The sequence below is a fragment of the Melospiza melodia genome, chromosome 28 (assembly GCF_035770615.1).
Source record: "Melospiza melodia melodia isolate bMelMel2 chromosome 28, bMelMel2.pri, whole genome shotgun sequence".
NCBI lineage: Eukaryota > Metazoa > Chordata > Aves > Passeriformes > Passerellidae > Melospiza > Melospiza melodia.
The window spans coordinates 5,675,755-5,700,878 of record NC_086221.1 but is presented as its reverse complement, the minus strand read 5'-3'; the positions used below and the strand labels follow the sequence as shown (position 1 = coordinate 5,700,878).

General features: G+C 46.5%; 2 protein-coding genes across 4 annotated transcripts in view; both read right to left on the bottom strand.

Moving 5' to 3' along the window:
* SLC45A3 (solute carrier family 45 member 3) overlaps positions 1-10,095 on the bottom strand; it is a 36,806-nt gene extending 26,711 nt beyond the window's left edge. Inside the window, 2 exon segments of the mRNA XM_063177960.1 lie at positions 9,574-9,661; positions 10,041-10,095. The gene's annotated coding sequence lies outside the window, so the exon portion shown is untranslated.
* Positions 1-25,124, bottom strand: part of LOC134430380 (uncharacterized) — a 100,289-nt gene that overhangs the window by 31,003 nt on the left and 44,162 nt on the right. The window lies entirely within an intron of this gene.

Sequence of the window (25,124 nt, the reverse complement as noted above, 5' to 3'; positions counted from 1 at the left end):
TGGCTCAGCCAGTCCCCACCCAAAGCCACCCTGCAGGCCCAGCTCAGTCAGTCCCATCAAAGCCACCCCTCCATGCCCAGCTCAGTCAGTCCCATCAAAGCCACCCCTCCATGCCCAGCTCAGCCAGTCCCCACCCAAAGCCACCCTGCAGGCCCAGCTCAGTCAGTCCCATCAAAGCCACCCCTCCATGCCCAGCTCAGCCAGTCCCCACCCAAAGCCACCCCTCCATGCCCAGCTCAGTCAGTCCCATCAAAGCCACCCTGCAGGCCCAGCTCAGTCAGTGCCACCCAAAGCCACCCTCCATGCCCAGCTCAGTCAGTCCCATCAAAGCCACCCCTCCATGCCCAGCTCAGTCAGTCCCATCCAAAGCCACCCTGCAGGCCCAGCTCAGTCAGTGCCACCCAAAGCCACCCCTCCATGCCCAGCTCAGTCAGTCCCATCAGAGCCACCCCTCCATGCCCAGCTCACTCAGTCCCATCAAAGCCACCCCTCCATGCCCAGCTCACTCAGTCCCACCCAAAGCCACCCCTCCATGCCCAGCTCAGCCAGTCCCATCCAAAGCCATCCTGCAGGCCCAGCTCAGTCAGTGCCACCCAAAGCCACCCTGCAGGCCCAGCTCAGTCAGTGCCACCCAAAGCCACTCTCCATGCCCAGCTCAGTCAGTCCCATCAAAGCCACCCCTCCATGCCCAGCTCAGTCAGTCCCATCAGAGCCACCCCTCCAGGCCCATTAGCTGCTCACTCGTCCTTGGCCAGGACACAACAGCCTTTTGTTCCAGCTGCTCCTGCCACCCCTGGTGCATGGATCGTTTGTCACCAATGTTCCCAACAGGAATTGTTTGTGTCCAACACTCCAAAACGTACAGGAACCGTTTGTCACCAACATCCCCAACAGGAATCGTTTGTCACCAACACTCCAAAACGTACAGGAATTGTTTGTCACCAACATTCCCAAATGTACAGGAATGGTTTGTCACTCACTAACATTCCCAAATGTACAGGAATGGTTTGTCACTCACTAACATTCCCAAGAGGAATTGTTTGTCACCAACGTTCCCAAACACTCAGGAACCGTTTGTCACCAACACACACACAGGAATTGTTTGTCACCAGCATTCCCAAACGTACAGGAATTGTTTATCACCAAAATTCCCAACAGGAACAGTTTGTCACTAACATTCCCAAACACACAGGAATGGTTTGTCACCAACACTCCCAAACACACAGGAAAAATTTGTCAGCAATATTCCCAACATGAATGGTTTGTCATCCACATTACCAAAGGCACAGGAATCGTTTGTCACCCACATTCCCAACAGCAATAATTTGTCACTAATACTCCCAAATGCACGGGAATTGTTTGTCACCAATATTCCCAACAGGAACCGTCTGTCACCAACATTCCCAACAGGAATCATTTGTCACCCACATTCCCAAAGGCACCTCTGGAGCCCAGCAGCAGCAGTGGCCACACAAAGCCCTCCCTGTGCCCTTTGCTGGTACCTGGCACCCCAGCCCGCTGTCCCTGTCCCCTCCCTGTCCCTCTGTGCTCCAGCTCGGGGTTTATGGGCCCTGCTGAGCCCCAGGGAAGCGCTCACCCCGTGACCACAACAATCCTGCATTGTCTGAGCACGGCTCCAAGGCAGAGCTCGGGAACTGGGCCAGAACCCAGAGTGAGGTAGGCAGAGATCACGGGGAGAGCTCCAACAGGACACCCTGTGCCAGCCCGGCCCCAAAAACCACCCTGGGTATCAATTGCCCACACTGAGGTGATCCCACAGCCCCGGGAGAGGGGAAGGAACAGGAAAACACCCTGGAACAGGGGCAGATCCAGCCAAACATTGCCCAGAAAAGGCACAAAATCACCATCAGGGATAAAATCACTCACCAGGTCCAGCTAAAGTGGAGGGGTTTGGTCAGACCCACCTCAAATGCCACCCAAGAGCCAGGTCTGCTCATTAATCCTCAATTAAGGGCAGGGAATTGGGATGCAAAGGCACAAAATCATCATCAGGGATAAAAATCACTCACCAGGTCCAGCTAAAGTTTGGGATTTGAAGTGGGTTTGGTCAGACCCACTCCCACTTCAAATCCCACCTGAGAGCCAGCTCTGCTCATTAATCCTAAATCAAGAACATGGAATTGGGACGCAAAGGCACAAAAATCACTCACAAGGTCCAGATAAAGTGGAGAGGTTTGTTCACACCCACTTCAAAACCCACCCAAAAACCACCTCTGCTCATTAATCCTAAATTAAGACCATGGAATTGGGATGCAAAGGCACAGAATCACCATCAGAGAGAAAATCACTCACAAGGTCCAGATAAAGTGGAGGGGTTAGGTCAGACCCACTTCAAATCCCACCCAAAAGCCAGCTCTGCTCATTAATCCTAAATTAAGATGGAATTTGGAGGCAAAGGCACAAAATCACTCACAAGGTCCAGCTAAAATGGAGGGGATTGGTCACAGCCACCTCAAATCCCACCTGAGAGCTCTGCTTATTAATCCTAAATCAACACCATGGAATTGGGATGCAAAGGCACAGAATCACCATCAGGGAAAAAAAATCACTCATCAGGTCCAGTTAAATTGGATGGGTTTCCTCACATCCACCTCAAATCCCACCCAAGCGCTCTGCCCATTAATCCCAAATTAAGAACGTGGAATTGGGATGCAAAGGCACAAAATCACTCACAAGGTCCAGGTAAATATGAGGGGTTTGCTCACACCCACTTCAAATCCCACCCAAGAGCTCTGCTTATTAATCCCAAATTAAGAACGTGGAATTGGGATGCAAAGGCACAAAATCACCATCAGAGAGAAAATCACTCACCAGGTCCAGTTAAAGTGGAGGGGTTAGGTCAGAGCCACTTCAAATCCCACCTGAGAGCCAGCTCTGCTCATTAATCCTAAATTAAGAGCAGGGGAATTGGGATGCAAAAGCACAAAATCACTCACAAGGTCCAGATAAAGTGGAAGGGTTTGTTCACACCCACTTCAAAACCCACCCAAAAACCAGCTCTGCTCATTAATCCTAAATTAAGAATGTGGAATTGGGATGCAAAGGCACAAAATCACTCACAAGGTCCAGATAAAGTGGAAGGGTTTGTTCGCACCCACTTGAAATCCCACCCAAAAGCCACCTCTGCTCATTAACCCTAATTAAGAGCAGGGAATTGGGATGCAAATCAGCAGCAGGGCTGATGTCTGAGCCCCACCTCAGCCCCATCAAGCCAGATCCCAGCAGGATTCACTGCTGATGTTTGGGAAGCAGAGTGTGACCCAGGGATTTTCCTGCGTGCCCCATTTCCCCCGGATCTCAAGGCACAAATCTGAGGCAGGATTTGGGTGCTGCCCGCAGCTCTGTGCACGTTTTTCCCGGGGCTGGCTCCAGCCTGCCCTGTGAGAGCATCAATGTCTCCAGAGTGCACGGATTTGACTCGCTGCACTCGTTATATTTCTGTTTTTCCTCAAGTCCCAGCTCCTCCAGATGAACCACCACGGAGAACTTCAGCTCCCAACAAAACAAAGGTGGGAAAAAAAACCCAAAAAAACACCCAAAACAGCTCCTTTGATTGAAGGGAAAAAAATTTTCACACCTCACAAACCAACCCCAGCACCCGACATTGTTTTGTTTTTAAATAAACCTCAAACTTTGCCAGAGGGCATCCTTAAAACTCCTGAGTGTTCCAGCTATGGCCAGGATGGGAATTCACCAGCAAGCCACCAAAAACTGGCTCTGAAATCCCCAAAATTCACAGATCAACAAGCCACCAAAATCTGGCTCTGAAATGCCCAAAATTCACAGATCAACATGCCACCAAAATCTGGCTCTGAAATGCCCAAAATTCACCTGCAAGCCACCAAAAGCTGGTCTGAAATCACCAAAATTAATCTGCAAGCCACCAAAATCTGGCTCTGAAATGCCCAAAATTCACCTGCAATTTACTAAAACCTGGCTCTGAAATCCCCAGAATTCATCTGCAATTTACTAAAATCTGGCTCTGAAATCCCCAGAATTCATCTGCAATTTACTAAACATCTGGCTCTGAAATGCCCAAAATTCACCAGCAAGGTACCGAAAACTGACTCTGAAATCCCCAAAATTCACCTGAAGCCACCAAAATCTGGCTCTGAAATGCCCAAAATTCATCTGCAAGCCACCAAAATCTGGCTCTGAAATGCCCAAAATTCACCTGCAAGCCACCAAAAGCTGGTCTGAAATCACCAAAATTAATCTGCAAGCCACCAAAATCTGGCTCTGAAATGCCCAAAATTCACCTGCAATTTACTAAAACCTGGCTCTGAAATCCCCAGAATTCATCTGCAATTTACTAAAATCTGGCTCTGAAATGCCCAAAATTCACCAGCAAGGTACCGAAAACTGACTCTGAAATCCTCAGAATTCACCTGAAGCCACCAAAATCTGGCTCCAAAATGCCCAAAATTCACCTGCAAGCCACCAAAAGCTGGTCTGAAATCACCAAAATTAACCTGCAAGCCACCAAAAGCTGGCTCTGAAATCCCCAAAATTCATCAGCAAGCCACCAAAATCTGTCTCTGAAATGCCCAGAATTCACCTGAAGCCACCAAAATCTGGCTCTGAAATACCCAAAATTCATCTGCAAGCCACCAAAATCTGGTCTGAAATCACCAAAATTCACCTGCAATCTACCAAAATCTGCCTCTGAAATGCCCAAAATTCACCTGAAGCCACCAAAATCTGGCTCTGAAATCCCCAAAATTCACCTGCAATCTACCAAAATCTGGCTCTGAAATCCCCAAAATTCACCTGAAGCCACCAAAATCTGTCTCTGAAACCCCCAGACCAACAAGCCACGAGGTTTCTGGGTGAAGGACAGAGCCATCCCTTGGGACGTGGACCAAGAGAATTTTCTTTTAGCTCACGTGCAGCAGCAGAGAGGAGGAAAAAATGGTTTGAGAGCAGCAAACGAGGCACCTGCTCCTGGCTGCGTGTGCTCCACCCCCAGACAAAGGAGCCTTTGGCACCACATTCCTCCTCGCTTTGCCAGACAATATTCACGGGGGTCTGCTTCTCCTCTTCAGCAGCCTGGCAAAATGTTAAGCAAATATCTGGGGAGGGCCAGGGGAACTGACATTTTAGGATATGAAAACAAGCAGGAAAGGCACAAATTAGGGGGGGGGAAACGAACACCAAGGAACACACCAGGCAGCCAAGCAGGAATGGAATGGTGGCCTCAGAGTCCCGCTCTCGGCTCTGTTTTCTCAACAAGCAACCCCACAGCTCACAGGGTGGGTTGGGCACATCAGCGATTTCTGCATCAGCCCCACACAACAGCAGGACGAGGAACAGGACAGGCTTCACGCCACCAGCCTGAGATAACCACACTCCGGGGCACAGAGCTGCTCAATAATCCTGTATTTTTATTATTATTTTTATTATTTTCCCCGTTCTTTTCTTCTTGACCACCTCGCAGCGACGGCTTTAAATCTTCCCCCTGCTCCCTAAAACCCAAGACTCCTCCCTGAGGGTCCCCCACCCTCTTCCTCAGCCGAGCTGGGGGTCCCTGCCCTCACGGGGACAGCCTGGACGTGTGACATGGGACCACCACAAACCCAGAAATCGGCACAGGGAGGAGCTGAGAGCTGCTCACCAGCCCCTCGTGACCCCCTGGACGTGTGACATGGGACCACCAGAAACCCAGAAATCGGCACAGGGAGGAGCTGAGAGCTGCTCACCAGCCCCTCGTGACCCCCTGGCTGCACACTCAGCCTCAATCACGGCCTCAGCGGGGCTGGGGGCTCACAGGACGAGCCGGGGCGGCTGCCTGGGAGGGGTTTCAGCAGCTTCGGGGCCGGTTTTTAGCAGTTTGGGGTGATTTTAGCAATTTGGGATGAGTTTTGAGCTGTATAGGCTGGGCTTCAGCAGTTTGGGATGGGGTTTTAGCTACTTGGGATGGGTTTTTAGCAATTTGGGATGGGTTTTAGCAGTTTGGGATGGGTTTTCAGCTACTTGGGATGGGTTTTAGCTACTTGGGTTGGGGTTTTAGCTGCTTGGGATGGGTTTTTAACCATTTAGGCTAGGTTTTAGCAGTTTGGGATGGGTTTTAGCTGCTTGGGATGGGTTTTAGCAATTTGGGGTGGGGTTTTTGCTGCTTGGGATGAGTTTTAAGCCATTTGGGATGAGTTTTAGCAGTTTGGGGTGAGTTTTTAGCTGCTTGGGATTGGGTTTTAGCAGCTTGGGATGAGCTTTTAGCTCGCTGGGATGAGTTTTTAGCTGTTTAGGCTGGGTTTGAGCAGTTTAGGATGAGCTTTTAGCAATTTGGGATGGGGTTTTAGCTGCTTGGGAACAGTTTTTAGCCATTTGGAATGAGTTTTAGCAGTTTGGGACGAGTTTTTACTGCTAGGGACGAGTTTTTACCTGCTTGGGATGGGTTTTTACCTGCTTGGGATGGGTTTTTACCTGCTTGGGATGGGCTTTAGCTGCTTAGGATTGGGTTTTTAGGAGTTTGGGATGGGTTTTAGCAGTTTAGGATGAGTTTTTAGCCATTTGGGATGAGTTTTTAGCTGCTTGGGATGGGGTTTTAGCAGCTTGGGCTGGGTTTCAGCAATTTGGGATGAGTTTTTAGCTCTGTGGGCTGGGTTTTTAGCAGTTTGGGATGAGTTTTTAAAATTCGGATGAGCTTTTAGCTGCCAGGGATGGGTTTTAGCAGCTTGGGCTGAGTTTTTAGCTCTTTGGGATGGGTTTCTAGCAGTTTAGGATGAGTTCTAGCTACTTGGGATGGGTTTTTAGCTCTTTGGGATGGGTTTTGGCAGTTTGGGGTGAGTTTTAGCTCTTTGGGGTGAGTTTTTAGCTGCTTGGGCTGGGTTTTTAGCAGTCTGGGATGGGATTTCTAGCTCTTTGGGACAGGATTTAGCAGTTTGGGGTGGGTTTTAGCTGCTTGGGATGGGTTTTTTTAGCCCTTTGGGATGAGTTTGAGCAATTTGGGATGGGTTTTAGCAGTTTGGGATGGGTTTTTAGCCACCAGGAGCTGTGCTAAGCTGGCTGCCCACCCCCAGGAGCCACAGGGCACCATCACCTGATGCAATTATTTCAACCCAGCTCGTTTTGGGTTCTGTGCCCATAAATCCCTCCCCTGCTCCTGACAAAGTCTCACACCTGCAATTCTGCTGGCCCCAAGCACCACCTCCCACCCCTCTGCTCCTTTCCCTCTCCTGGCTCCCTCAGAGCCCCAAACCCACCCAAAACCTTCCCAAATTTCACCCAACCAAGCCAAGGTGATGAGGAGACAGAAACTCATTCAAAGCACCTAAATCAGCCCCTCCTGGGGGGGATAAACACAAACCCAGGGCTCTGATTTCAAGGATTCCCACACTCTGTGTTAAAAAACACTGCAAAAATCTGAAGGGAGTAAACCACAGGAGGAGATCAGGCCCCGAGCACAGCATTAAGGTGATTTTTTTTTTAAATTATTTTTTGGAGTTCGAACTCCCAACGCCATCAAGAGAGGCACAAGGGCCCAGCCATCACCCTGAGCTCCGTTCTGAGGCTTTGGCTGAAGGGAAAAGAGATGAAACCCAGGGAGGAAAAGCCAAAAATCCCCCCTCCTCCCCTCCCCAGCGCTGCCACTTGAGTGCTCCAGCGAAATAAACAGTTTGGGGAAAAGGTTACCAAGAGTTTATGCTAAACATCATTTCCTAGGGACTCTGGCAAAGGCAAAGCAGAGCCAGGGCTGGGATTTTTAAACTCGGGGATCAGCCCAGTGGTTCCAGCCTCTCCCAGCACAGATATAACCAAAGATGTGATGAAAAAAAATGGGATTTTGGTCGTTTTTGGTGCTGGCGGGGTTTGTGTGGAGCATCCACAAGTGCTCACAGGGGGTGGTGCTGGTTCTGCACCTTCCTGGTGCTCACTGGGACCTGGAGAAGAGGACACAGCAACCACAGAAATCACCACAATTTGTAGGGGAGTAATCCCACAGCATGGAGAATTCCCTCCCTAAATCCCAAAATCCGGGGATTTACATCCCCTGCAAACTCTCATTTAATTTGCTGTTAATTATAGAGATTCTTGTTATCCATACCAAATTTCTAATCCTATTTTTTTTTTCACTCCCAAATCCTATCAGCCAAGTGCTCTGTGGCAATAAAATCCAGAGCTTTGGTTTTCTGTGGCAACAAAATTAAGAGTTTTGGTTAGTTTTCTGTGGCAATAAAATCCAAATATTTACTTTTCTGTGGCAACAAAATCCGGAGTTTTACTTTTCTGTGGCAATAAAAATCCAGATTTTTGCTTTTCTGTGGCAATAAAAATAAATAAAATAAATAAAATAAATAAAATAAATAAAATAAATAAAATAAATAAAATAAATAAAATAAATAAAATAAAAATCCAGAGTTTTACCTTTCTGTGGCAACAAAATCCAAATTTTTACTTTTCTGTGGCAACAAAATCCAGGGGTTTAGGCACAGCCTGGAATGAGGGGCTGGTAAATCTGCCTCCAGTGCCACTCCCCACCAGGGGAAGCAGCTCTGGATGATGCCAGAAAGGTTCAGACAGCATCAAATATTTAAAAACAGAAAAAAAAAAAAAAAAAAAAAAAGAAAAAAAGAAAGAAAATTGCAGGTGGGGCAAATAATAGGAAAGGTTTCAAGGCTGGTACATGTTTTTCAGGAGTGTCTGCATGACTTCAGTGCCCAGGTCATTTGGGTACTTTTGAAGTTCTTACTCATGTTCTATTTCTATAAATTTGGAGATATTCTCATGTTACACACACAGAGGCTGCTCTCCTGAATCACACCTAGAACCAGAACGGGGCAAAAATGGGATTTTTGAGCCTGGCCAATTTCTCTGTGCTGCTCGTGAGTTTAAACAGCTCCAGGTGAGCACCAGGAAATCTCTTCCCCTTCCAATTTTATATTTATTTGTAACATAAAAATGGAAATGGAGCATCTTGCCAGGTCTGGCCATCAACAGCATGAAATTTATAAATTTATTTTAGTGTTTCTCCCTTCCTCCTAAAGCTGTCACCCGTGGGAAGACAAACGAGACGAGGAGTTTGTGTTTATCATAAACAGCTCCAGCGTTTTACCACCAAAACCTCGAGCCCTGCCAAAGCCAGGAATCCCTGGAATTATCCCCGTTGTGGCATTTAGGGACAGCAGAGCCAAACAGAACAGGGGGGAATGAAAATGAATTTTCAATACAGGGGGGGGCGATGAAAATGAGTTTTCATTATGGGGGGGGGAAGCAGTGAAAGTGAGTTAAATGAGTTTTCATTACAGGGGGTAATAAAAATGAGATTTTCATTACGGGGGGAGCAGTGAAAATTAGTTTTCATTAGAGTGGGGGAATAATGAAAATGCGTTTTTCATTACGGGGGGAGGTAATAAAAATGAATATGTCTTCACAGAGGGCAATAAAAATGAGTTTTTCATTATGGGGGGGGCAATGAAATTGAGTTTTTCGTTACGGGGGGGGTAACAAAAATGAGTTTTGCATTACGGGGGGGGGTGGTGGTGATGAAAATGAGTTTTGCATTACAGGGGGTAATAAAAACTCCCTTTTCTCAGATTATAAGGATTCACTGACCTGTCCCCGCAACTCTTCAGGATTCCCGTGAGTCCGTCCCGCTGCCCGAACTCCGCCCGCTCAGGATCCTTCAAACCTTGCGGCGTCCCTGCAGGAATGAGGAGTTCGGGAAGAGCTCGGGGAGGGCAGGACACGCTCCCCAGTCCCTCCTGCTCCGCTTTTTTGTTGTTTTCCCGCAGCAGCTCCAGCGCAGCAGCATCAGCCCCGGAGCGCCTCCTCCTCCTCCTCTTCCTCCCGCGGGCAGCGCCGCCGTCCCGGCCGGAGCCGGCGGGCAGCGCTCGGTGCTGCGGGAGCGGAGGGAGCGCCGAGAGCCCCGCGATGTGCCCGCAACCCCCGGGGAGGCAGCGGGAGCCGCATCCCGGTACCGGCATCGCGGGGCAGCCGCAGCCGCACCCCCGCCCGCGCATCCCCCCGGCCCGGCCCGGCCCGGCCCGGTTCGGTTCGGCCCAGCCCCGTGCCGTGCCCACCTCCAGTGCCCAGCCCAGCCCCGTGCCCGGCCGTACCCGGGCGCAGCCGGGGCTCAGCGCGCTGCCCGCGCCTCCGCCGCCGTTTAAAGCGCAGGTTGGGCGGGCACGGAGCATGCGCTGCCGCGGGCGGAGCCCCCCCCGCAGCCGCGACCGCAACGGCGCCGCCGCCCCGGGGCCGCCGCCGAGCTCCGCCGGATCCGCGGCCCGCAGCGCCGGGGGACAACGGCCCCGAGGGGACAACGGCCCCATCCCCGCAGCCCCGGTGGGAGAACAGCCCCATCCCCTCAGCCCCGATCCCGCACCCCACTCAGGGACAACGGCCTCGATCCCCGCAGTTCCGATCCCGCGGCCCCGGTCCCTGCAGTTCCGATCCTGCAGCCCCGATCCCGCAGCCCCCTCAGGGACAACGGCCCCTGTCCTGCAGCCCCCGCTGGAAGAACAGTCCCGGTCCCGCAGCTCCGAGGGGACAGCAGTCCCGCAGTCCCGGTCCCGCATCCTTGCAGGGACAAGAGCCCAATCCCCGAAGTCCTGGTCCCGCAGCCCCGCGGGTACAACGGCCCCGGTCCCGCACCCCTCGCCCAGATACAGCCCCGTTCCTGCAGTCCCGTTTCCGCAGTCCCATAAAGACAAGAGCCAAATCCCCGCAGTCCCGATCCCGCACCCTTCTCTGGGAGAACAGCCCCGATCCCTCAGTCCCGATCTCCGCAGCCCCGCGGGGGCCACAGCCCCGTTCCCATATCCCCGCAGGGACAAGACCCCAATCCCCACAGTCCTGTTCCCACACCCTTCACCGGGATAACAGCCCCGTTCCCGCAATGCCCATCACGCATCCCTGAGGCCAAACCCTTCCGGTAGAGCAGTCCCGTTCCCGCATCCCCGTCCCCGTACATCCATCCCCTCAGCCCCAAACTCCCACAGCCCCCTCTGGAAGAACAGCCCCATTCCCTCAGCCCCATTCCATCAGCCCCATTTTCCCTCAGCCCCATTCCCTCAGCCCCGTTCCCACATCCTCATCCCGCACAGATCCGTTCCTGCAGCCCCAAACTCTCACAGCCCCCTCTGGCAGAGCAGCCCCATTCCCTCAGCCCCATTTTCCCTCAGCCTCCTTCCCTCAGCCCTGTTCCCTCAGCCCCATCCCCTCAGCCCCATTCCCGCATCCTCATCCCCCACAGATCCGTCCCTGCAGCCCCAAATTCCCGCAGATCCCTCTGGGATAACAGCCCCGTTCCCTCAGCCCCGTTTTCCCTCAGCCCCATTTTCCCTCAGCCCCATTCCCTCTGCCCCATTTTCCCTCAGCCCCGTTCCCTCAGCCCCATTTTCCCTCAGCCCCATTTTCCCTCAGCCCCATTTTCCCTCAGCCCCATTCCCTCAGCCCCATTCCCCCTGCCCCATTCCCTCAGCCCCATTCCCTCTGCCCCATTTTCCCTCACCCCCATTCCTCAGCCCCATTTTCCCTCAGCCCCATTTTCTCTCAGCCCCATTTTCCCTCGCCCCCGTTCCCTCAGCCCCATTTTCCCTCAGCCCCGTTCCCTCAGCCCCGTTTTCCCTCACCCCCATTCCTCAGCCCCATTTTCCCTCAGCCCCATTTTCCCTCAACCCCATTTTCCCTCAGCCCCATTCCCGAGCCCTCCCCGCTGCCACCAGCCCCATCCCACAGCACCGTCCACCCCAAATACCCAACCTTTCTTAAAAAAAACCCCCTTTTCCTCTTTCCCCCTTCCCATCCTCCGCAGCAGGAGCAGTTTCTGGGTTTGTTTGGGTTTTCCGAGTTCCCTGCAATGGCCTGGAGAGGATGCAAACAGGGCCCCTGCTATGGGAAGTTTGTGACCTGGCCCTGGACATTATTCATGGTGGATGAGTGCCTAAACCCACATGGCGCGCGAGGGAGAGGGACACGAAATATATACATTTATACAGAGAGAGAGCTAAGCATTGTATCAGCACCTAACTCAAAAAACAGGGGCTAAACAGAGCCCTAAAATGAGGAAAAATCAACGTTCTATTCATCCACACAGCCTTGTGAGAGATGAGAACAGAGCAGCCTCCCCTGAACATCTGCAGCAACAAAAATCTTATTTTGTGAGGAAAACGAGAGGAAAAATGAGACAAGAATGCAGTTGAGGAAACCAGCTGCTCCTCAAATGAATGTTTGCAAATGCTGGGGCGAGTTCTTCAGCTGAGGACTTCAAAAAGTCATCAAAACCCCGGTGCTATTTAAAGCCTTGGCCCTTTGCTTTGGGATGAATTCACTCAGCTCCACTCAGCATTGCAAAGATTCGTTGTTTTTAATCTTCACAGGGTCCCTCCTTTGGAGCAACTTTGCAGCTCTCAAGGTCAAAAATCCCATTTCCACGTCACTTTTCAGCTTGGGTCAGCAGGATGGTGGTTTTATTTTTTTTTTTTTTTTTTTTTTTTTTTTTTTTTTTTGTTGTTTTTTTTCCACTGGAAACAGCTGTTCCCTCCCTGAGTTTGCTGGAAGGACAGAGAAAAGCAGAGGAGCACCTGCATTTGTTGTCACTTGAGCTGATGAGAACTCTCTCACTGGGGTGGCTGATGAGGACAAACCTCACTGCTGTTTCCTGGGGGGAAAAAAGGCATTTTTGGCAGCCCAGATGCTGATAGGAACTGGATAATAAAAACCCCAAACCCAACAAAAAAACGCTGGAGAGCTGGGCTGTGACTTCAGCTGGGAAAGGGCCAGAATCCAAATTTGGGTGGGCAGAGCTGCCCCTGTTTTTTAGTCAGAGGAGTCCACAAGCAATTAAATAGCTATTAGTGCTCAGGGGTAGTTTTTTTTGTTTTTTGAGGGTTTTTTTTTCTAATTTTTTTTCTATTTTTTCTCTTTAGCACTGGAGCAAACGAGTCTCCCAAACGTTGTGCCCACACAGAGCTCGGTGGCCGGAGTGAATTTCAATTTCCACTCTTCTCTTCCGGGCTCTGAGTCACTGGGGGATGTCGGTTGAGGCAGTTTGGAAGCAGAAATTACAGAAATTACAGAATTACAGAATTATTACAGAATTACAGCCTGGGCTCTCCTGGGTGTCCCTGAGAGGGTGGCACAGGCCAAGAGGGAGTGACAGCGCCAGGGACATCGGCAGCAGCACCACGACGTGGGGACGGAGGCCACAGAAAGCTCAACAATTTCCCTCAAAAATAATAAATTAATATTTATTAGCTCATGCCAGTGGAGAAGGCTGAAATCTCTTACACGGGGTTTGCTGCGGGTCAGGAGTTATTAGGTGGGAAAATCAGAATTATTGAGGTGGGAAAATCAGAGTTATTTAGGTGGGAAAATCAGAATTATTTAAGTGGGAAACCAAATAGGGTTTCCCAGAATTATTCAGGTGTGAAAATTAGAATTATTTAGGTGGGAAAATCAGAATTATTCAGGTGGGAAAATCAGAATTTTTTAAGTGTGAAAATTGGAATTCTTTAGGTGTGAAAATTAGAATTATTTAGGTGTGAAAATCAGAATTATTCAGGTGGGAAAATCAGAATTATTTAGGTGGGAAAATCAGAATTATTTAGGTGGGGAATCAGAATTATTTAGGTGGGAAAATCAGAATTATTTAGGTGAGAAAATCGGAATTCTTTAAGTGTGAAAATTGGAATTCTTTAGGTGTGAAAATTAGAATTATTTAGGTGGGGAAATCAGAATTATTCAGGTGGTAAAATCAGAATTATTTAGGTGGGGAAATTAGAATTATTTAGGTGGGGAATCAGAATTATTTAGGTGGGAAAATCAGAATTATTTAGGTGAGAAAATCAGAATTTTTTAAGTGTGAAAATTAGAATTCTTTCGGTGTGAAAATTAGAATTATTTAGGTGGGGAAATCAGAATTATTCAGGTGGTAAAATCAGAATTATTTAGGTGGGGAAATTAGAATTATTTAGGTGAGAAAATCAGAATTATTTAGGTGGGGAAATTAGAATTATTTAGGTGGGAAAATCAGAATTATTTAGGTAGGAAAATTAGAATTACTTAGGTGTGAAAATTAGAATTTTTTATGTGGAGAAATCAGAATTATTTAGGTGGGAAAATCAGAATTCTTTAAGTGGGAAACCAAATAGGGTTTCCCAGAATTATTTAGGTGGGAAATCAGTGCAGGAATTTCTCGCACACCCAGGGATGGGCTCTCCCGACCTCCCTGGGCTGTTCCCCGGCCTGAGCCCCTTTCCATGAGGAAATTCCTGATTTCCACCCGTCCTGTCCCTTTTTCCCGGGAGCAGAGCATCCCCACCCCAGATTCCACCAAGCTGCTGACCCCCACTCTGGGCTGATAAAGGAATTTTATGGCAAAAATCCCTTGAAATTCCAGCCAGGCACTTGAAAATCCCTTGAAGTTCCAGGTTCCTCTGTGGAAAGCAGCTGCGGGATGGAGCTGCAGCTCTGTCCTCCCTCTCCAGAGAGGAATTTGCACTCTCAGATTTTATTTCCTCATTTTCTTCTGCTCCACGAGGAGCTCAGAGTGCAGGCAGCCTAAACCTGGACACCCAAACAAGAGCCTGGCCTAATTTACACTGATGGTGCAACTAGACCCAGTCGTGGGCTTAAAAAGCTTAAAAAGGGATCATTTTTTTTCTTGTCCCAGCACAGCCTCACAAGGTGTCCCCAAAGCTGCGGCTGACACAGAGTTCTGAGAGGTGTCCCCAGGGTTCTGAGAGGTGTCCCCAGAGCTGTGTCTGTCCCAGGGCTCTGGCAGGTGTCCCCAGAGCTGTGAGAGGTGTCTCCAGAGCTGTGGCTGACACAGAGTTCTGAAAGGTGTCCCCAGGGTTTGGAGAAGTGTCCCCAGACCTGTGTCTGTCCCCAGGGCTGTGTCTGTCCCCAAAGCTCTGAGAGGTGTCCCCAGAGCTGTGACTGTCCCAGGGCTCTGGCAGGTGTCCCCAGAGCTGTGTCTGTCCCCGGGCTCTGGCAGGTGTCCCCAGAGCTGTGAGAGGTGTCCCCAGAGCTGTGTCTGTCCCCAGAGCTGTGTCTGTCCCCAGAGCTGTGTGTGAAGCCCTCAGGGAGGGGCGGCCCTGCCACGTCTGCACGAGCAGGAACTGCCGACCACAGAGGGCAGGAACCCGCAGGGCCCCAGCCCGGGGAGGCTCGGGAGGTTCCGAGCCCAGCCCTGTCCCCTCCCCCGCGCCGGTTTTGTCACTGTCACCTCTGCTGCGCCCCCGAGTTCCGGCCTGCAAGGGGAGCTCGGGGGGGGCTGCGGCTCTGAACCCCCTGAACCCCCACATCAGCCTGGGCAGCTCCTGAACCCCGGGACAGCCTGGGGAGCTCCTGAACCCCCTGCACCCCCACATCAGCCTGGGGAGCTCCTGAACCCCGGGACAGCCTGGGGGGCTCCTGAACCCCCACATCAGCCTGGGGAGCTCCTGAACCCCCCGCGCCCCCACATCAGCCTGGGCAGCTCCTGAACCCCGGGACAGCCTGGGGAGCTCCTGAACCCCCAGGACAGCCTGGGGAGCTCCTGAACCCCCCGCACCCCCTGACAGCCTGGGGACACGCAGGGGACACTGAACCCACGCACAGAACCACAGAGCCACTGGGTTGGGAGAGACCTCAGAGATCATCGAGCCCAACCTGCTCCCGAACACCTCAACTCACCCTGGCACCCAGTGCCACAAACCTTCCCCTTTCCCCCTTTCCCTTTTCTCCCTTTCTCCTTTTTTCCCTTTCCCCTTCCCCCTTTCTCCCTTTTTTCCCTTTCTCCTTTTTTCCCTTTCCCCCCTTTTCCTTTCCCCTTTTTTCCCTTTCTCCTTTTCCCCTTTCCCTTTCCCCCTTTCCCTTTTTTCCCTTTCTCCTTTTCCCCTTTTCCCCTTTCCCTTTTTTCCCCTTTCCCTTTTTTCCCTTTCCCCCTTTCCCCTTTTCCCCTTTCCCTTTTTTCCCTTTTTCCCCTTTCCCTTTTTTCCCCTTTCCCTTTTTTCCCTTTCTCCTTTTCCCCTTTCCCTTTCCCATTTTTCCCCTTCCCCCTTTCCCTTTTTTCCCTTTCCCCCTTTCCCTTTTTTCCCTTTCCCCCTTTCCCCTTTTTCCCTTTCCCTTTTTTCCCTTTCTCCTTTTCCTTTTTTCCCTTTCTCCTTTTCCTTCTTTTCCTTTCCCTTTCCACTTTTCCCCCTTTTTCCCCTTTCCCTTTTCCCCTTTCCCCTTTTTTCCCTTTCTCCCTTTCCCCTTTATCCCCTTTCCCCCTTCTCCTTTCCCCCTTTTCCTTCTTTTCCTTTCCCTTTCCACTTTCCCCCCTTTCCCTTTCCCCTTTTTCCCCTTTCCCCTTTTTTCCCTTTCTCCTTTTCCCCTTCCCCTTTCTCCCTTTCCCTTTTTTCCCTCTCCCCCTTTCCCTTTCCCCTTTTTCCCCTTTTTTTCCCCTTCCCCTTCCCCTTTCCCCTCCCCACCCTCTCATTTCCCAACCATTCCCGTGCACAATTCGGGGCCAATTTTGCTCCCACAGCCCCAAACCCCCACTGCTGGCCAAGGCAGCACAGCACAAATCAAATATTAAAATAAAATATTAAAATAAAATATTAAAATAAAATATTCCAGGTGCAGGAAAAGGCATTTCTGGTCAGAGCGGTCCAGCAGGGAGGATTCCCTGTGAAACCCCAGAGGATTAAAATGTTGATTTTTTTCTGGGCTCCTTTATTCCGCTGTTGGCTCAGAAATGACAGCTGAGTGTGGTAAATTGGATTATGGAGAAATGATTCCTTCAGGGAAGCAGAAACACCACAATAATCTCACCTCCAGAAATGCATTTAGCCTAAATAAAATCCACCAGAATTTTTTAAAAAATACGAAAAAATTCAGCGCTGGCTTGATGTTGAGAGGAGGAAAAGAGAAATTTAAACCTAAACCACTGCAATTAATCAAAATATCTGAGGGTTGTAACGAGCAAAACCAGAGCCCTGTGGGCAGGACTGGCAGTTGTTGATAATAAAACCCCAAAATCTACTCAAAATCTCCCCAAAAACGGAGCAGGACGAAGGAGAGAAAAAAATGAGCTAAAAATGGGCTAAAAATGGCCAAAAATGGGCTAAAAATGGGCTAAAAATGGCCAAAAATGGGCTAAAATGGGCTAAAAATGAACTAAAAATGAGCTAAAAATGGGCTAAAATGGAGTAAAATCCCTCATGGCAGAGGGTCCCAATTAATCAAAATATCTGAGGGTTGTAACGAGCAAACCCAGAGCCCTGTGGGCAGGACTGGCAGTTGTTGATAATAAAACCCCAAAATCTACTCAAAATCTCCCCAAAAATCGAGCAGGAAAAAGGAGAGAAAAAAATGAGATAAAAATGGCCAAAAATGGGCTAAAAATGGACTTAAAATGGGCTAAAAATGAACTAAAAATGGGCTAAAATGGAGTAAAACGGGCAAAAAATGGGCTAAAAACGGGCTAAAAATGAGCTAAACATGAGCTAAAAATGAGCTAAAAATAGGCTAAAAATGAGCTAAAAATGGGCTAAAAATGGGCTAAAATGAGCTAAAAAGGGGCTAAAAATGGGCTAAAATGGGCTTAAAATGAGCTAAAGATGGGCTTTAAATGGGCTAAAAATGAGCTAAAAATGGGCTAAAAATGAACTAAAAATGGGCTAAAAATGAGTTTAAATGGGCTAAAAATGGGCTAAAAATGAGCTAAAGTGGGCTTAAAATGAGCTAAAAATGGGCTAAAAATGGGCTAAAATGGGCTAAGAATGAGCTAAAAACGGGCTAAAAATGGCTAAAAAAATCCCAGAGCAGCTCCAGCCTCAGCCCAGAGCAATCAGCACTGCCAGGTGCTCATCCCAGAGGCAAAATTCCGATTTTTGCACAAACACAGGACAGGAATTAACCCCAGCATGGGGCACAGGAGGTGCCCAGCGCCAGTTTTGGATGGAATTCCAGAGATTTTCACCTCATTCCAGAGATTTTCATCTCATTCCAGAGATTTTCACCTCATTCCAGGGATTTTTTTTCTCCCATTCCAGAGGTTTCCATCTCATTCCAGAGATTTTGATCCAATTCCTGAGATTTTTTTTTTTTCCAGGTGGTTTTATCCCATTCCAAATGTTTTTATCCAATCCCAGAGATTTTTTTTTGTCCCATTCCTGAGATTTTTTTATCCCATTCCAAAGGTTTTCACCCCATTCCAGGGATTTTTTAATCCCATTCCAGAGATTTTTTTTATCCCATTCCAGTGAGGTTTTTACCTCATTCCAGATCCAGAGGTATTTCATCCCATTCTAGAAGTTTCTATCCCATTCCAGAGATTATTTTATCCCATCCAGAGGATTTTACCCCATATGTTTTTATCACTTTCCAGAGATTTTTTGATCCCATTCCAGAAGTTTTCATCCCATTCCGGAGATTTTAATCCCACTCCAGGGGGTTTTATCCCATTCCTGAGATTTTTTAATCCCATTCCAGAGATTTTTTTTATCCCATCCAGAGGATTTATCCCATTCCAGTGAGGTTTTTACCCCATTTCCAAAGGTTTTTTATCCCATTCTAGATGTTTTTATCCCGTTCCAGAGGTTTTAATCTCATTCCAGGGGTTTTAGATCGCATTCCTGAGATTTTTTTATCCCATTCCAGGGATTTTTTAAATCCCATTCCCGAGGTCTCACCTCGCCCTCCAGCGCCCCCTGCTGGCACAGAGCGGGCATCAAAATGAGCCAAAATCGGGAAAATCCAAAATCCAAAATCTCACCTGGCCCAAAGCAGCTTCAGCTCCTCAGGGAATTCCAAGGAATTCATCCCAGAACTCTCAGAAATTCTGGAAAATTACATTCCAAAGGTTTTGTCCTTCCTCTCATCTGTTTTGGACTTTGAAATCTCAATTTTAACTCCAAAATGAGTCTGGGGAAAGCAGGGATTATTCAATTCTCCCCTTTTATTTAATTAATCAATTCTGGATTATTTAATTCTCCCCCTTCAGTTCTCAATGATGGCAAAGTCGGCCCAAAGCAGCTTCACCTCCTCAGGGAATTCCAAGGATTTCACCCCAAAACCCTCAGAAATCCTGGAAAATGACATTCCAAAGGTTTTGTCCCTCATCTCATCTGTTTTGGACCTTAAAATCTCAATTTAAAACTCCAAAATGAGTCTGGGAAAAGCAGGGATTATTTATTATTTGATTAGTTATTTAATTATTTAATTCTGGATTATTTCATCCTCCCCCTTCAGTTCTCAATGATGGCAAAGTTGGCCCAAAGCAGCTTCACCTCCTCAGGGAATTCCCAGGAATTCACCCCAAAACTCTCAGAAATCCTGGAAAATGACATTCCAAAGGCTTCGTCCCTCCTCTCATCTCATCTGTTTTGGACCTTAAAATCTCAATTTTTTAACTCCAGAAGAGCCTGGGGAAAGCAGGGATTATTTAATTGTCCCCTTTTATTTAATTAGTTATTTAATTATTTAATTCTGGATTATTTCATTCTCCCGTTTTAGGTCACGCCTGGCCCAAAGCAGCTTCACCTCCTCAGGGAATTCCAAGGATTTCACCCCAAAACTCTCAGAAATTCTGGAAAATGACATTCCAAAGGCTTCGTCCCTCCTCTCATCTCAGTTTTGGACCTTAAAATCTCAATTTTTAACTCCAGAGGAGCCTGGGGAAAGCAGGGATTATTTAATTGTCCCCTTTTATTTAATTAGTTATTTCATTATTTAATTAGGGATTATTTAATTCTCCCCCTTCAGCTCTCAATGATGGCAAAATCGGCCCAAAGCAGCTTCACCTCCCCAGAGAATTCCCAGGATTTCACTCCAAAACTCTCAGAAATTCTGGAAAATGACATTCCAAAGGCTTCGTCCCTCCTCTCATCTCTGTTTTGGACCTTAAAATCTCAATTTTTAACTCCAGAAGAGCCTGGGAAAGCAGAATTTTCTGGATTATTCAATTCTCCCTTTTTAATTCTCAAAAGTCACACCTGGCCCAAAGCAGCTTCACCTCCCCAGAGAATTCCAAGGATTTCACCCCAAAATCTCAGAAATCCTGGAAAATTACACTTCAAAGGCTTTGTCCTTCCTCTCATCTCAGTTTTGGACCTTAAAATCTCAATTTTTAACTCCAGAGGAGCCTGGGGAAAGCACGGATTATTTAATTGTCCCCTTTTATTTAATTAGTTATTTAATTATTTAATTCTGGATTATTTAATTCTCCCGTTTTAGGTCACGCCTGGCCCAAAGCAGCTTCACCTCCCCAGAGAATTCCAAGGATTTCACTCCAAAAATCTCAGAAATCCTGGAAAATCACATTCCAAGGGGTTTGTCCCTCCTCTCATCTCTCCCTCAAATTGATTTTGAACCTGAAAATCTCAATTTATAACTGCAGGAAGAGCCTGGGGAAAGCAGGGATTATTTAATTGTCCCCTTTTATTTAATTAGTTATTTCATTATTTAATTTGGGATTATTTAATTCTCCCCCTTCAGCTCTCAATGATGGCAAAGTTGGCCCAAAGCAGCTTCACCTCCTCAGGGAATTCCAAGGATTTCACCCCAAAACTCTCAGAAATCCTGGAAAATGACATTCCAAAGGCTTTGTCCTTCCTCTCATCTCAGTTTTGGACCTCAAAATCTCAATTTTTTAACTCCAGAAGATCCTGGGGAAAGCAGAATTTTCTGGATTATTTCTCAAAAGTCACACCTGGCCCAAAGCAGCTTCACCTCCCCAGAGAATTCCCAGGATTTCCCCCCAGATCCCTCAGAAATCCTGGAAAATGAACAATTTTCCCCTCTTGGAGCAGCACAGAAACGACAGCAGCCGTGCCCGTGGGTTATAAAAGCCCTTTTATAAAGCCATTTTTAAACAAAACCAAAAAGTTTACAAAAGAAAATAAAAGATACAGAAGAATGAGTTTGCTTAATATATTCCAAAAAGGAGAAAAAAAAATAAAAGAAGGGGGGGGGGACACAATTCCAACATGCTGAACAATAAAGGGTTCATTATTTTTTTGTTTTTTTATCTCGTGGTTCTTTTTTTTTAATACAAAATACAAGCGAAGGATACACAGACTTAAAACAGAGCTCAGGAGCAGGTATGCAGTCCCAGGAACCCTTTTTCAATCAAAGCAAAGCAGGATTTTTTGTTATTTTATTAATTTTTTTTGTTTTGTTTTTGTTTTTTCTTTCTTTGCAGGTACATACAGAGACTGGGGGATAATTCCAAATTAATCAGCACGAAAAGACCAGCACACGATTCTATACCAATGAATGGTTTTTGTAGCTAGAAATCCACGAACATGGTGGACACTCATGTTCACTTCAACCCCTTTTTTTTGTTTTTTTAAAAAAATCAAAATAAAACAAAATAAAAAAGGCGGTTTTGTTGTGGTTTTAATTTTAAATAAAGCATTAATGTTACATTCAGACTTAGCTCCTAGTACCATGCTAGATCTCAGTGTTGTCAAGAGTTCCCAACCCCACAGATTTGTTTGCAGCTGCCCCTTTTTTCCTGCTTTTTTAAAAATTAAACTAAAAATTAATAATAATTAAAAAAAAAAAAAAAAAAGGATAAGGAGGGGACTGCAAAGAGCCTGATGATTTTTTTGTTTTGTATTTTTTTTTTCATTCTAAAAGCTCACCAGGTGTGTTCACAGCTGCCCCTTTTCAAAAGGAAACAAAAAATTAATAATAAAAATTAAAAAAAAAAAAAAAAAGGACAAGGAGGGGAACTGCAAAGATTTTTTTTTTAATATTTTGTTTTTCTAAAAGCTCCACAAGGATTGCAGATACTCAAGACAAAAAAATATTCCTTTGCATACCAGAAATTGCTGCCAAGTCTCCTCCTCCACCTTCACTCAGGGTTTGCTGCGACACAACAACAAAAAAATTACGTAGCTCTTATTTACAATTTTCTTTTTTTTTGTTTTTTTTTGTAACAATTGCTTCTGCAGGAAGGGGAGAGAGGAGGGGAGGGTGGAGGGGAAGAAGAAAAAGAAAAAAAAAAAAGAAGAAAAAAGAAAATAAAACCTCACAAATGCTGAGGACACAAAGGGATGGCAGACGCTCCCGCTCGCGCACTCACACACCGAAAATTGAAAATTTGGGGGTTTTTCTTTTTTTTTTTTTTGTTTTTTTTACACACATTTAAGTCTGGCTTAAGCTGATTTGAGGATCTGCACCCTCCCTCCTCCCTCCCCTCACCCCAAAATAGATTTATAAAAAACCCCGGCCCCACTGTACAGAGCGTTTGCAGCCACACTGAGCGCGCTGGGGCTGGGCTGGGCTCCCCAAAATCCACCACGGGCTGGGCAAGAGCGACAAAAAAACCATTCAGTGCTCGAGGGGGCAAGGTGGGACTGAATTCAGAGCTGAACTGGGCTCAGAAAGGCTCCAAAAAGCCCCAAAATCCCTCATGGTTCTGTTCTACCAACACTGGGGTTTGCCTCCGCAAACTGCAGCTCACAGATTGATTTTGGTCAAAGAAACACAGAATAAAAGTGACAGAAAACCTCTCCCCAAACTCAAGAGTTCCATGAAAAACCATTCAGTGCTCGAGGGGGCAAGGTGGGATTGAATTCAGGGCTGGGCTGGGCTCCCAAAGGCTCCAAAAATCCCAAAAATCCCTCAAGGACAATTTCTGTTCTATCAGCAATGGGATTTACCTCAAAAACTGCAGCTCACAGATTGATTTTGGTCAGATAAACACAAATTTCATGTGACAGAAAACCTCTCCCCAAATTCACACAGCAAGAGTTTTCCATGAAAAACCATCCAGCTGATCGAGTTGGAAGGGTGGGATTGAATTCAGAGCTGAGCTGGGCTCAGAAAGGCTCAAAAAAGCCCAAAAATTCCTCCAGGACCATTTCTGTTCTATCAACAATGGGATTTACCTCAAAAACTGCAGCTCACAGATTGATTTTGGTCAGGTGAACACAAAATTTTATCATTTTTAGGTGATAAAAGTGACAGAAAACCTCTCCCCAAAGTCAAGAGTTCCATGAAAAACCATTCAGTACTCGAGAGGGAAAGGTGGGATTGAATTCAGAGCTGAACTGGGCTCAGAAAGGCCCAAAAGAGCCCAAAAATTCCTCACAGACGATTTCTGTTCTATCAGCAATGGGATTTACCTCAAAAACTGCAGCTCACAGATTGATTTTGGTCAGGTAAACACAAAATTTTATCATTTTTAGGTGATAAAAGTGACAGAAAACCTCTCCCCAAAGTCACTCAGCTGCTCAAGTTGGAAGGGATTTAATTCAGAGCTAAACTGGGCTCAGAAAGGCTCAAAAAAAGCCCAAAAATTCCTCCAGGACCATTTCTGTTCTATCAATTCTGGGATTTACCTCCTAAATCTGCAGCTCACAGATTTATCTTGGTGAGATAAACACAAAATTGATCATTTTGAGGTGATAAAAGTGAGATTTAATTCAGAGCTAAACTGGGCTTGGGGAGGTCTCTGAAAGGCTCAAAAAAAGCCCAAAAAATTCCTTCAGGACAATTTCTGGGATTTGCCTCCTAAAAGTGCAGCTCACAGATTTGTTTTGGTCAGATAAACACAAAATTTTATCATTTTTAGGCGACAAAAGTGACAGAAAACCCTCCCCAAAGTCACACATCCAAAATTCCACCCAGCACTTTTGTGTCCCTCCAAATCTGCTCCAGTTCCTCCCCTCTCTCCAAGAGATGAATGAATTCTCCTTCAAATCTCAAAATTCTGGGGTCATTTTCAGCATTTTAGGATCTGTTAGAAAAATAAAAACTTCACAAACAAAAGGAGAGAAAAGCAAAAAACCATTTTTGTGGGGGTTTTTTTTTGTTATTTTTTTCTACAGTTCCAGAAGCTTCCAGCATTGTTCAGATTCCTTCCCTCCCTCACCTCAGGGGTTTCTTGCACCTTTGTGAGGGAAAAATTTTTAAAAAAAAGGGAAAAATGGAAAAATAAAACTTCACAAACAAAAGGAGAGAAAAGCAAAGCACCGTTTTTGTGGGTTTTTTGTGGGGTTTTTTTGTTATTTTTTTCTACAGTTCCAGAAGCTTCCAGCATTGTTCAGATTCCTTCCCGCCCTCACACCTCAGGGGTTTCTTGTACCTTTTGTGAGGGAAAATTTTTTTTTAAAAAAGGGAAAAAAAGGAAAAATAAAAACTTCACAAACAAAAGGAGAGAAAAGCAAAAAACCATTTTTGTGGGGTTTTTTTTTGTTATTTTTTTCTACAGTTCCAGAAGCTTCCAGCATGGTTCAGACTCCTTCCCTCCCTCACCTCAGGGGTTTCTTGTACCTTTGTGAGGGAAAAATTTTTTTAAAAAGGGAAAAAAAGGAAAGAAAAACCTCCCAGGAATTGCAGATTTTTGCACTCTGCCTTGAAAAATTGAAAATTAATTCACAGCTCCTCAGTTCCTCATTTTTAAGCCCTTCCTGAGCCCCTTAATTCAATTTTCATTCTCCTGCTGACCTGACCCCCCTGGAACTGAACCAAATCATTTTTAGCACAAAATTTCAGCTGAAATTTTTTGAAAAATTTCAAAAAATTGCAGATTTTGCCTGATTTTGAGAAATTCAAGGCAGAAACCAAAGCTGGAAGTGCTGCTGTGGATTCAGGATGGAAATTCTGAAATTTTCTGGAATTTTCAAAGCAAGACCAGGAGAACCTTGGAAACTGGAAAATGAATTAATTTTGGAATCAATCCATTTTACCTCTCTGCAAAAGCTCCAGAATTACAGAGAATCTTTTTAAAATTACAAAGAATCTTTTAAAATCTTTTTAAATCCTCCTCCTGTAAATGAAAATTTCTGCTCTGAAAAAATCTCTTGGTGCTCCTAAAGAAAGGAATTTTTCCCGATTTTCCTTCCAGAATGTTTAATATAAATTAATTCCATTAAATTGGTAATTTAAAAGGTGAAATCTGCTGCAAAATGATGTATTTTAAAATTAAAAAATAAGTATTTTAAACTGAAAAAAATGATGTATTTCAAAATTAAAATATTCAAAATAATAGAAATATTCACCTTGATAATTTGCTCCTGGCTGTAAAAATGGGAAATTTCTAACAGAGATCAAAGTGTTTGTACCAAACAGCAAAACAGGTTTGGAAAAGTTGCAAAATCCTGAAAATTTGAGATTTTTATGGGGTTTGGGTTGTGAGAGAGAAAAAAGCATCAGGGAACCTCAAATGAAAATTCTGAACTGAA